A 13,196-nucleotide genomic window follows, 5' to 3' on the forward strand; every position below is an offset into this window, starting at 1 on the left:
TTGTGATTAGTGAAGAAAGGGTGGATTCATGGGGTCCCTGTAACTCAATTCCGCCTCGGGTTGTAATTGTTTAATTGGAGGGATTATTTAGCAATGGGAAACAATTCCACCTGTTCTATCAGAAGGGTGAATCTGTCAGCCTCTTGTTCAAATTGCCAATCAATTGATAAGATTATGGATTTAAATGTGGATTTGGTTCTCGGTGACCAAATTAAATAATCAATAATCACATTTATCTCGGATGAGTAAGAGTATAATGATAGAGTAGGTATTTATCATGGTTGAATAAGAGTATAATGATAAAGTAGGTATGTATCATGGTTGAATAGGAGGATTATGGCAGTAAAATCAGTAAATTGAGTGTAAACTGAATATACAGCATATATATACTCCTGTGTCTTAGTATTAAAACATCAAATCCAATTCTATATCTCACATGCGCCAAACACAACAGGTGTAGACAGTACAGTGAAATGCTGACTTACAAGTCCTTAACCAACAATGCAGTATAAAGAAAAAACAAGTGTTAAGCAAAAAATAAAAATAACAAATAGTTAAAGAGCAGCAGTAGAATAACAGCAGCAAAACTATATGCAGGGGGTACCGGTACAGAGTTAATGTGCGGGGGCACAGCTTGGTCGAGGTAATTGAGGTAATATGTACATGTAGGTGGAGTTAAAGTGACTATGCATAGATAATAAACAGAGAGTAGCAGCAGCGTAAAAGAGGGGTTGGGGGACGACGACAATGCAAATAGTCTGGTTAGCATTTTAATTAGCTGTTCAGGAGTCTTATGGCCTGGGGGAAGAAGCTGTTAAGAAGCCTTTTGTACCTAGACTTGGCGCTCCGGTACCACTTGCCGTGCGGTAGCAGAGAGAACAGTCTATGACTAGGGTGGCTGGAGTCTTTGACAATTTTTAGGGCCTTCCTCTGACGCCGTCTGGTATAGAGGTCCTGGATGGCAGGAAGCTTGGCCCCAGTGATGTACTGGGCCGTACTCATTACCCTATGTAGTGCCATGCGGTCGGAGGCCAAGCAGTTGCCATACCAGGCAGTGAAGCAACCGTCAGGATGCTCTCGATGGTGCAGCTGTATAACTTTTTGAGGATTTGAGGACCCATGCCAAATCTTTTCAGTCTCCTGAGGGGGAATAGGCTTTGTCATGCCCTCTTAACAACTGTCTTGGTGTGTTTGGACAAAGAAAGTTTGTTGGTGATATGGACACCAAGGAACTAGAAGCTCTCAACCTGCTCCACTACAACCCTGTCGATGAGAATGGTAGTCCACAATCATCTCCTTTGTCTTGATCACTTGGGGGCGAGGTTGTTATCCTGGCACCACACTGCCAGGTCGCTGACCACCTCCCTATAGGCTGTCTCATCGTTGTTGGTGTTCAGGCCTAACACCGTTGTGTTGTCGGCATACTTACAGTGCCTTGCGAAAGTATTCGGCCCCCTTGAACTTTGCGACCTTTTGCCACATTTCAGGCTTCAAACATAAAGATATAAAACTGTATTTTTTTGTGAAGAATCAACAACAAGTGGGACACAATCATGAAGTGGAACAACATTTATTGGATATTTCAAACTTTTTTAACAAATCAAAAACTGAAAAATTGGGCGTGCAAAATGATTCAGCCCTATAAAGTTAATACTTTGTAGCGCCACCTTTTGCTGCGATTACAGCTGTAAGTCGCTTGGGGTATGTCTCTATCAGTTTTGCACATCGAGAGACTGAATTTTTTTCCCATTCCTCCTTGCAAAACAGCTCGAGCTCAGTGAGGTTGGATGGAGAGCATTTGTGAACAGCAGTTTTCAGTTCTTTCCACAGATTCTCGATTGGATTCAGGTCTGGACTTTGACTTGGCCATTCTAACACCTGGATATGTTTATTTTTGAACCATTCCATTGTAGATTTTGCTTTATGTTTTGTATCATTGTCTTGTTGGAAGACAAATCTCCGTCCCAGTCTCAGGTCTTTTGCAGACTCCATCAGGTTTTCTTCCAGAATGGTCCTGTATTTGGCTCCATCCATCTTCCCATCAATTTTAACCATCTTCCCTGTCCCTGCGGAAGAAAAGCAGGCCCAAACCATGATGCTGCCACCACCATGTTTGACAGTGGGGATGGTGTGTTCAGGGTGATGAGCATTTACGCCAAACATAACGTTTTGCATTGTTGCCAAAAAGTTCAATTTTGGTTTCATCTGACCAGAGCACCTTCTTCCACATGTTTGGTGTGTCTCCCAGGTGGCTTGTGGCAAACTTTAAACAACACTTTTTATGGATATCTTTAAGAAATGGCTTTCTTCTTGCCACTCTTCCATAAAGGCCAAATTTGTGCAATATATGACTGATTGTTGTCCTATGGACAGAGTCTCCCACCTCAGCTGTAGATTTCTGCAGTTCATCCAGAATGACCATGGGCCTCGTGGCTGCATCTCTGATCAGTCTTCTCCTTGTATGAGCTGAAAGTTTAGAGGGACGGCCAGGTCTTGGTAGATTTGCAGTGGTCTGATACTCCTTCCATTTCAATATTATCGCTTGCACAGTGCTCTTTGGGATGTTTAAAGCTTGGGAAATCTTTTTGTATCCAAATCCGGCTTTAAACTTCTTCACAACAGTATCTCGGACCTGCCTGGTGTGTTCCTTGTTCTTCATGATGCTCTCTGCGCTTTTAACGGACCTCTGAGACTATCACAGTGCAGGTGCATTTATACGGAGACTTGATTACACACAGGTGGATTGTATTTATCATCATTAGTCATTTAGGTCAACATTGGATCATTCAGAGATCCTCACTGAACTTCTGGAGAGAGTTTGCTGCACTGAAAGTAAAGGGGCTGAATAATTTTGCACGCCCAATTTTTCAGTTTTTGATTTGTTAAAAAAGTTTGAAATATCCAATAAATGTCGTTCCACTTCATGATTGTGTCCCACTTGTTGTTGATTCTTCACAAAAAAAATACAGTTTTATATCTTTATGTTTGAAGCCTGAAATGTGGCAAAATGTCGCAAAGTTCAAGGGGCCGAATACTTTCGCAAGGCACTGTAATGATGGTGTTGGAGTCGTGCCTGGCCATGCAATCATGGGTGAACAGGGAGCACAGGAGGGGACACAGCATGCACCCCTGAGGGGCCCCCGTGTTGAGGATCAGTGTGGCAGGTGTGTTGTTACCTACCTGTACCACATGGGGGCAGCCCGTCAGGAAATATAGGATCCAGTTGCAGAAGGAGGTGTTTAGTCCCATGGTCTTTAGCTTAGTGATGAGCTTTGAGGGCACTATGGTGTTGAACGCTGAGCTGTAGTCAATGAATAGCATTCTCTAGTATGTGTTCCTTTTGTCCAGGTGGGAGAGGGTAGTGTAGAGTGCAATAGAGATTGCATCATCTGTGGATCGGTTGGGGTGGTATGCAAATTGGAGTGGGTCTAGGGTTTCTGGGATAATAGTGTTGATGTGAGCCATGACCAGCCTTTCAAAGCACTTCATGGCTACATGCCTGAGTGCTACGGGTCGGTAGTCATTTAGGCAGGTTACCTTAGTGTTCTTGGGCACAGTAACTATGGTGGTCTGTTTAAAACATGTAGGTATTACAGACTCAGTCAGGGACAGGTTGAAAATGTCAGTGAAGACACTTGCCAGTTGGTCAGAGCATGCTCAGAGTACACATCCTGGTAATCCATCTGGTCCTGCGGCCTTGTGAATGTTGACCTGTTTAAAGGTCTTACTCATATCGGCTACGGAGAGCGTGATCACACAGTCATCCGGAACAGTTGATGCTCACATGCATGCTTCAGTGTTATTTGCCTCAGAGAGCATAGAAGTAATTTAGCTTGTCTGGTAGGCTCGTGTCACTGGGCAGCTCGCTGCTTTGCATCCCTTTGCATCCCTGTAGTTTATAATAGTTTGAAGGCCCTGCCACATCTGCCGAGTGTTGGAGCAGGTGTAGTACGATTCAACCTTAGTCCTGTATTGACGCTTTGCCTGGTTGAAGGGTCGTGGGAGGACATAGCGGGATTTCTTATAAGCTTCCACGTTAGAGTCCCACTCCTTGAAAGCGGCAGCTCTAGCCTTTAGCTCAGTGCAGATGTTGCCTGTAATCCATGACTTCTGGTTGGGGTATGTACGTACGGTCACTGTGGGGACGACGTCTTCGATGCACTTATTGATGAAGCCAGTGACTGATGTGGTGTACTCCTCAGTGCCATCGGAAGAATCCCAGAACATATTCCAGTCTGTGCTAGCAAAACAGTCCTGTTGCTTAGCATCTGCGTCATCTGACCACTTCTTTATTGACTGAGTCATTGGTTTTTGCTTGTAAGCAGGAATCATGAAGATAGAATTATGGTCATTTGCCAAATGGAGGACGAGGGAAAGCTTTGTATGCGTCTCTGTTTGTGGAGTATTGGTGGTCGAGAGTTTTTTTCCTCTGGTTGCACATTTAACATGCTGATAGAAATGAGGTAAAACGGATTTTAAGTTTCCCTGCATTAAAGTCCCCAGCCATTAGGAGCGCCGCCTCTGGATGAGAGTTTACCTGTTTTCTTACAGCCTTATACAGCTCATTGAGTGCGGACTTAGTGCCATCTTCAGTTTGTGATGGTAAATAGACATCTATGAAAATGGATGAAAACTCTCTTGGTAAATAGTGTGGTCTATAGCTTATCATGAAATACTCTAACCCAGGCGAGCAAAACCTTAAGACCTCATTAATATTAGATTTTGTGCACCAGCTGTTGTTTACAAATATACACAGACCTCTTACAATATACACAGTATACACAGACCTCTTACAGGAGGCCGCTGTTCTATCTTGCTGGGTTCTAAAACCCTCTAGCTGTATTTTATCGTTGTTCAGCCACGACTCGGTGAAACATAAGATATTACAGTTTTTAATGTCCTGTTGGTAGGATATTCGTGATCGTAGCTTGTCCATTTTGTTATCCAATGATTTTACGTTGGCTAATAGGACTGATGATAGAGGCTGATTACCCACTTGCCATTGGATCCTTACAAGGCACCTCAACCTATGTCCCCGATATCTCCATATCTTTCTCCTGCAAATAACAGGGATGTTGGCCTTGTTTGGGTGTCTGAAGTAAATCCTTTGCGTCTGATTTGTTAAAGAAAAAATCTTCATCCTGTACAAGGTGAATAATCGCTGTCCTGATATCCAGAAGCTCTTTTCAGTCATAAGAGACGGTGGCAGAAACATTATGTACAAAATAAATTACAAATAACATGGAAAAACACATACAATAGCACAACTGCTTAAGAGCCCGTAAAACGGCAGCCATCTCCTCCATTCATATCCTTATAACATAGAGGAACTAACTATACACACAACTATACACAAATGTTTGACAATACTATTTTCAAACAAACAAAACAAACAATGTAAATATCACATCATTCCACAGTATAGCATATAACATAACAAACAGGTATTAGATCACAGTGGTGGACATTGGTCAAAGCATTACTTATATCATAATAGCGTATGTGTTTTGGTTTGTGTGTGTTGGCGACCAGTGGGTGGTGGGTGGGGGTGACTAAAAGGCCATGAAGATTCCAGCCACATGAGGAAACATTGGCACGAGAGGCGGGGAATAATAAAGAGCTAATCGGATTCCCAGAATTGATAATGGAGGCTGGCCGGGCTAAATCTGAAGAATTCCAGACAAATTTGTAGGAATGAAAAAGGACTCCCCCTGACATAATGGCACGGTGCTAGGCTGCCTCTAATGAGGTGTAATTTATCTAAGAGCCTCTCTCTTTCTTTTTCTATGCCCCTCTCTTGCCTCCCTCGTTCCACTCAAGGCTCAGGTTCACCTCAGAGAATACCCATTATTCCTCCAGCTCTCTCGTTCTCTCCATCTCTTGCTCTCATCAGCTCCTTCTCTCTTTTCTTGAGGAGGGGGGGTGGGTGTGTGTGTGTGTGTTTCATAAGTGTGTGGCTGTGTTGTTACTTGAGAGAGAATGGAAGATGAAGAGATACGGATATATAGCAAAGTTGAGATGTGCGTGTTTATGAGAGAGCTTTGGAAGTCATTGTTATTATGCTAATTCAGCTTTAATCCGTTGTATCATGTAAATGTGTACACTTTCATCTGTTAACGATATAGCAAGTAACATAAAGGCCATGCACCACTAGACGCTATGAGATCCAAGAACCACCAGTCAGATACTTCTATTTGTCTCTATGGGTGGAATAAAGCCCCCTCCCTCCTCCTCCTCTCCCCACCACCTCCAACTCCTCCTCTTCCCACCTCTCACCTCCCTCCTCCTCTTCTACCCTCTACCTCCACCCCCCTCCACCCCCTCCTCCTCTCTCCACCACCTCCCCACTCCTCCTCTCCCCACCTCCTCCCACCACCATCCTCCCAACCGAGACACTAGTGACTGCCATGGCCCCCGGCATTCCTGACTTCCATAAATTATTGGATATTTTCATATTTCAAATTTCATCTGCATTCATGTGTTGCGGCCGAGGGGAGCGTTGGTCAGGCTGCCGGTGGAGGAGAAGAGGTCCCCTTCAGTAGCATAGAGGCTCTGCTCTGCCACCGGCTGCCTGGCTCAGTCGCCCCAGAGACCCCAGCTAATTGAATTGCATCCCCTGATTAGATTATCCTTGCGGCAGCTTGCTGCCAATCTGAAGTATGGGTGCCTTCTATCCTACTTAACCCTTCTGCCCCCCACCTGCTGCTGACACACACACACACACACACACACACACACACACACACACACACACACACACACACACACACACACACACACACACACACACACACACACACACACACACACACACACACACACACACACACACACACACACACACACACACACACACACACACACACACACACACACACACACACCATCATAGGCAGAGTGCCCAATATATGCAGGGGCCATCAAAGTTTGGCAGTGTTGTTATTTTTCTTTTGTATTGTCTTCCCTTGTAAAAGCGTCCATCACTCACCGCATGGTCCCTACAGTTCGTTTCCCTCCCTCGTGCTACTCCCAGCACACTGGAATCAAAAAAATGATATATGTTTTCGGTCCCCCTTTTTGGGATGGTTAATGTGTTGCCTGCTATTTTGGGAATTGGCTCATGAGTGGTGTAGTTCTAAGATGTGGTGTCATATCGCCCTGTGAGGCTAATGTGGCTACCAGCTCTCACAGTCTCGCGTCAGAATTAGACATTAATCCATCTTTCTCAAACTTCAAATTTTGTGTTTAAGGGTAAGTTTAGTGCCCAGTGACACGAGCCTAGCAGACAAGCTAAATGCCTTTTATTCTCGCTTCGAGGCAAGCAACACTGAAGCATACATGAGAGCACCAGCTGTTCCGGATGACTGTGTGATGTGAGACTGAGCCGATGTGAGCAAGACCGATGTGAGCAAGACCTTTAAACAGGTCAACATTCACAAAGCCAAAGGGTCAGATGGATTACCAGGACCTGTACTCAAAGCATGTGCAGACCAACTGGCAAGTGTCTTCACTGACATTTTCAACCTCTCCCTGACTGAGTCTGTAATACCTACATGTTTCAAACAGATCACCATAGTCCCTGTGCCAAAGAAAGCAAAAGTGACCTGCCTAAATGATCACCGCTCGTAGCACTCACGTCGGGAGCCATGAAGTGCTTTGAAAGGCTGGTCATGGCTCACATCAACACCATCATTCCGTAAACCTTAGACCCAATACAATTTGCATACCACCCCAACAGATCCACAGATGACACAATCTCAATCAAACTTCAGACTGCCCTTTTCCACCTGGACAAAATGAATACCAGTGTGAGAATGCTGTTCATTGACTACAGCTCAGAAATCAACACCATAGTACCCACAAAGCTCATCACTAAGCTAAGGACCGTGGGACTAAACACCTCCCTTCGCAACTGGATCCTGGACTTCCTGACGGGCCACCCCCACATGATAAGGGTAGGCAACAACACATCTGACATGCTGATCCTCAACACTGGGGCCCCTCAGGGGTGCGTGCTTAATCCCCTCTTGTTCTCCCTTTTCACCAACGACCTCATGGTCAAGTACGACTCCAAAAGCATCATTAATTTTGCTGACGACACAACAGTGGTAGGCCTGATCACTGACAACAATAAGACAGGTTATAGGGAGGAGGTCAGAGACCTGGCAGTATGGTACCAGGACAACAATCTCTCCCTCAATGTGAGCAAGACAAAGGAGCTGATCGTGGACAATACGAAAAGGAGGGCCGAACAGACCCCATTAACATTGACGGGGTAGGGCCTCCCAGGTGGCGCAGTGGTCTAGGGCACTGCATCACAGTGCTAGCTGTGCCACCAGAGACTCTGGATTCGCGCCCAGGTTCTGTCGTAGCCGGCCGCAACCGGGAGGTCCATGGGGCGACGCACAATTGGCCTCGCATTATCCGGGTTAGGGAGGGTTTGGCCGGTAGGGATATCCTTGTCTCATCGCTCACTAGCGACTCCTGTGGCGGGCCAGGCGCAGTGCGCACTAACCATGTTGCCAGGTGCACGGTGTTTCCTCTGACACATTGGTGCGGCTGGCTTCCGGGTTGGATGCGCGCTGTGTTAAGAAGCAGTGCGGCTTGGTTGGGTTGTGTTTCGGAGGACGCATGGCTTTCGACCTTCGTCTCTCCCGAGCCCGTACAGGAGTTGTAGCGATGAGACAAGGTGGTAACTACTAACAATTGGATACCATGAAATTGGGGAGAAATGTAAAATATATAAATAAATAAACATTGACGGGGCTGAAGTGGAGCATGTCAAGAGTTTCAAGTTCCTTGGTGTCCACATCACCAATGAACTATCATGGTCCAAACAAACCAAGACATATGTGAAGAGTGCACAACAACATATTTTCCACCTCAGGAGACTGAAAAGATTTTGCATGGGTCCCCAGATCCTCAAAAAGTTATACAGCTGCACCATCGAGAGCATCCTGACCAGTTGCATCACTGCCTGGTATGGCAACTGCTCGGCATCTGACCATAAGTCACTACAGAGGGTAGTGCATACGGCGCAGTACATCACTGAGGCCAAGCTTCCTGACATCCATACCTCTATACCAGACGGTGTCAGAGGAAGGCCCTAAAAATTGTCAAAGACTCCAGTCACCCTAGTCATAGACTGTTCTCTCTGCTACCGCATGGCAAGCGGTACCGGAGCGCCAAGTCTAGGACCAAAAGGCTCCTTAACAGCTTCTACCCCCAAGCCATAAGAGTACTGAACAATTAATCAAATGGCCACCCAGACTATTTACATTGACAAACCCCCCAACTTCATTTTTTTCACTGCTGCTTCTCGCTGTTTATTATCTATGCATAGTCACTTTACAAATTACCTTGACTAACCTATACCTCCGCACATTGACTCAGTACCAGTACCCCTTGTATATAGCCTTGTTATTGTTATGTAATTTTCTTGTGCTAACTTTAGTTTGTTAAGTAAATATTTTCTTAACTCTATGTATTTCTTGAACGGCATTGTTAGTTAAGGGCTTGTAAGTAAGCATTTCACGGTAAGGTGAAATGCACCTGTTGTATTCGGCACATGTGACAAATAAAAATTTGATTTAATTAACTCTGAATGTTTAAGGTTAGGGTTAAGATTAGGCATTAACTCCAAATTCTTAACGTTAGGCATTAACTGTGAATGGTTAAGGTAAGGCTTAAGGTTTGGAATAGGCTTACAAATATATATAAATGATAAAAAACAACTTTCTATCACTGGACTGGAACATGCAGCCTTTTGGAATGAGAGGCAGATGCTTACGCCCATCCACCATCCACGTCCACAATGCCATTATTGGCCGGTTTCACGTCATCTCCCGATGTCTGCAGACATGGATGGACGTCAAATACTGACTTGTATCACGGGTGACCTAGCTGTGTGGGGTTGAACTGAATGCCATAAGATACATCTGTCAATATACACTACAGTTCAAAAGTTTGGGGTGAAAAACCAGCACATTTTTTTTTCTCCATTTAAAATAACATCAGATTGATCAGAAATACAGTGTAGACATTGTAGACTCAAGAAGTTAATGTTGTAAATGACTATTGTAGCTGGAAATGGCTGATTCTTGATGGAATATCTACAGTGCCTTGCGAAAGTATTCGGCCCCCTTGAACTTTGAGACCTTTTGCCACATTTCAGGCTTCAAACATAAAGATATAAAACTGTATTTTTTTTTGTGAAGAATCAACAACAAGTGGGACACAATCATGAAGTGGAACAACATTTATTGGATACTTCAAACTTTTTTAACAAATCAAAAACTGAAAAATTGGGCGTGCAAAATTATTCAGCCCCTTTACTTTCAGTGCAGCAAACTCTCTCCAGAAGTTCCAGAAGTTCAGTGAGGATCTCTGAATGATCCAATGTTGACCTAAATGACTAATGATGATAAATACAATCCACCTGTGTGTAATCAAGTCTCCGTATAAATGCACCTGCACTGTGATAGTCTCAGAGGTCCGTTAAAAGCGCAGAGAGCATCATGAAGAACAAGGAACACACCAGGCAGGTCCGAGATACTGTTGTGAAGAAGTTTAAAGCCGGATTTGGATACAAAAAGATTTCCCAAGCTTTAAACATCCCAAGGAGCACTGTGCAAGCGATAATATTGAAATGGAAGGAGTATCAGACCACTGCAAATCTACCAAGACCTGGATTAGCTAACACAATGTGCCATTGGAACACTGGAGTGATGCTTGCTGATAATGGGCCTCTGTACACCTAGGTAGATATTTCATAACAAATCTGCAATTTCCAGCTACAATAGTAATTTACAACATTAACAATGTCTACACTGTATTTCTGATCAATTTGATGTTATTTTAATGGACAAAGAAAGTGTAGTGTACGTACATATGATATGAAGTCATATTTAGTATATATTGTTGTTATTAGGGATCAATATTGATCATGTGTCTACAGTAGAGTTAAATGAATGATCCAGTACAATGTAATAACGATTAAACCAAAAATATGCACACTGACAAGTAATATAATACGAAGCTAAATGTTCAGTTTCTCTATATCATTTTTTTAACGTCTATACTCTGCACAACTTCATACAATTGTTATGAAAAATAATATGTCCTACAGTATCTGTCTTTCTTAGTGATATAATCTGCAAACCTTCAATGCAGAACTCTAAGGATGGGTTTTTGATGGAACTACAGTTATTTTGAAATGTTTGACATTATACAGACAAGTATTGCAAAATATATAGTTGAAGTCGGAAGTTTACATACAATTAGGTTGGAATTATTAAAACTCGTTTTTCAACCACTCCACACATTTCTTGTTAACAAACTATAGTTCTGTCAAGTCGGTTAGGAGATCTACTTTTTGCATGACACAAGTAATTTTTCCAACAATTGTTTACAGACAGATTATTTCAATTATAATTCACTGTATCACAATTCCAGTGGGTCAGAAGTTCACATGCACTAAATTGACTGTGCCTATAAACAGCTTTGAAAATTGCAGAAAATTATGTCATGGCTTTAGAAGCTTCTGATAGGCTAATTTACATATTGTGAGTCAATTGGAGGTGTACCTGTGGATTTATTTCAAGGCCTACCTTCAAACTCAGTGCCCCTTTGCTTGACATCATGGGAAAATCTAATGAAATCAGCCAAGACCTCAGGAAAAAATTGTAGACCTCCACAAGTCTGGTTCATCCTTGGGAGCAATTTCCAAATGGCTGAAGGTACGACGTTCATCTGTATAAACAATAGTATGCAAGTACAAACACCATGGGACCACGTGGCCGTCATACCGCTCAGGAAGGAGATGTGTTCTGTCTCCTAGAGATGTGAAATAGTTCAAAACAATCCCAGAACAACAGCAAAGGACATTGTGAAGATGCTGGAGGAAACAGGTTCAAAGTATCTATATCCACTATGTCGACATAACCTAAAAGGCCGCTCAGCAAGGAAGAAGCCACTGCTCCAAAACCATTATAAAGAAGCCAGACTACGGTTTGCAACTGCACATGGGGACAAAGATCGTATTTTTTGGAGAAATGTCCTGGTCTGATGAAACAAAAATAGAACTGTTTGACCATAATGACCATTGTTATGTTTGGAGGAAAAAGGGGGAGGCCTGCAAGCCGAGGAACACCATCCCAACCGTGACACACGGGGGTGGCAGCATCATGTTGTGGGGGTGCTTTGCTGCAGGAGGGACTGGTGCACTTCACAAAATAGGTGGCATCAGGAATGAGGAAAATGATGTGGATATATTGAAGCAACATCTCAAGACATCAGTCAGGAAGTTAAAGCTTGGTTGCAAATGAGTCTTCCAAATGGACAATGACCCCAAGCATACTTCCAAAGTTGTGGCAAAATGGCTTAAGGACAACAAAGTCATGGTATTGGAGTGGCCATCATAAAGCCCTGACCTCAATCCTATAGAACATTTGTGGGCTGAACTGAAAAAGCGTGTGCGAGCAAGGATTGGGCCAAAATTCACCCAACGTATTGTGGGAAGCTTGTGGAAGGCTACCCGAAACATTTGACCCAAGTTAAACAGTTTAAAGGCAATGCTACAAAATACTAATTGAGTGTATGTAAACTTCTGACCCACTGGGAAGGTGATAGAAGGAATAAAAGCTGAAATCAATCATTCTCTCTGCTATTATTCTGACATTTCACATTCTTAAAATAAAGTGGTGATCCTAACTGACCTAAGACAGGGAATTTTTAATGGGATTAAATGTCAGGCATTGTGAAAAACTGAGTTTAAATGTATTTGGCTAAGGTGTATGTACATTTCCGACTTTAACTGTAATAGTTCTCAGACACCAGTTTGTCCCAAAATAGGTAGCTTCATTTTAAATGTATGTATTGGAGTTCCATAACCTTGCTTCAATACCTGCCAACCTTCACAAAAGGCTTGGTTTCTGCCCTGTCATGCTGTACTTGCCACATTTCAACTTTACTGCAATGCATAACAGATGAATATAGGAGAGATCATGTTGTGATGTAATTATCATCTATTGCTTCCTGTAATTGTATCAGGTCTCTTTTGAACAATAATCTCATGTTGAATGTCTGGAGCTGGGTCCTTTCACTGTTTATTGTTCTCCACTCTGGTAAAACACAATTGAATTGAAGACTGCACTATTGGATTTTTTGCTCTGTAGAATAAACTGAAATTGTATTTT

The sequence above is a fragment of the Oncorhynchus mykiss genome, chromosome 14, assembly GCF_013265735.2.
Source record: "Oncorhynchus mykiss isolate Arlee chromosome 14, USDA_OmykA_1.1, whole genome shotgun sequence".
In the NCBI taxonomy this organism is placed as follows: Eukaryota; Metazoa; Chordata; class Actinopteri; order Salmoniformes; family Salmonidae; genus Oncorhynchus; species Oncorhynchus mykiss.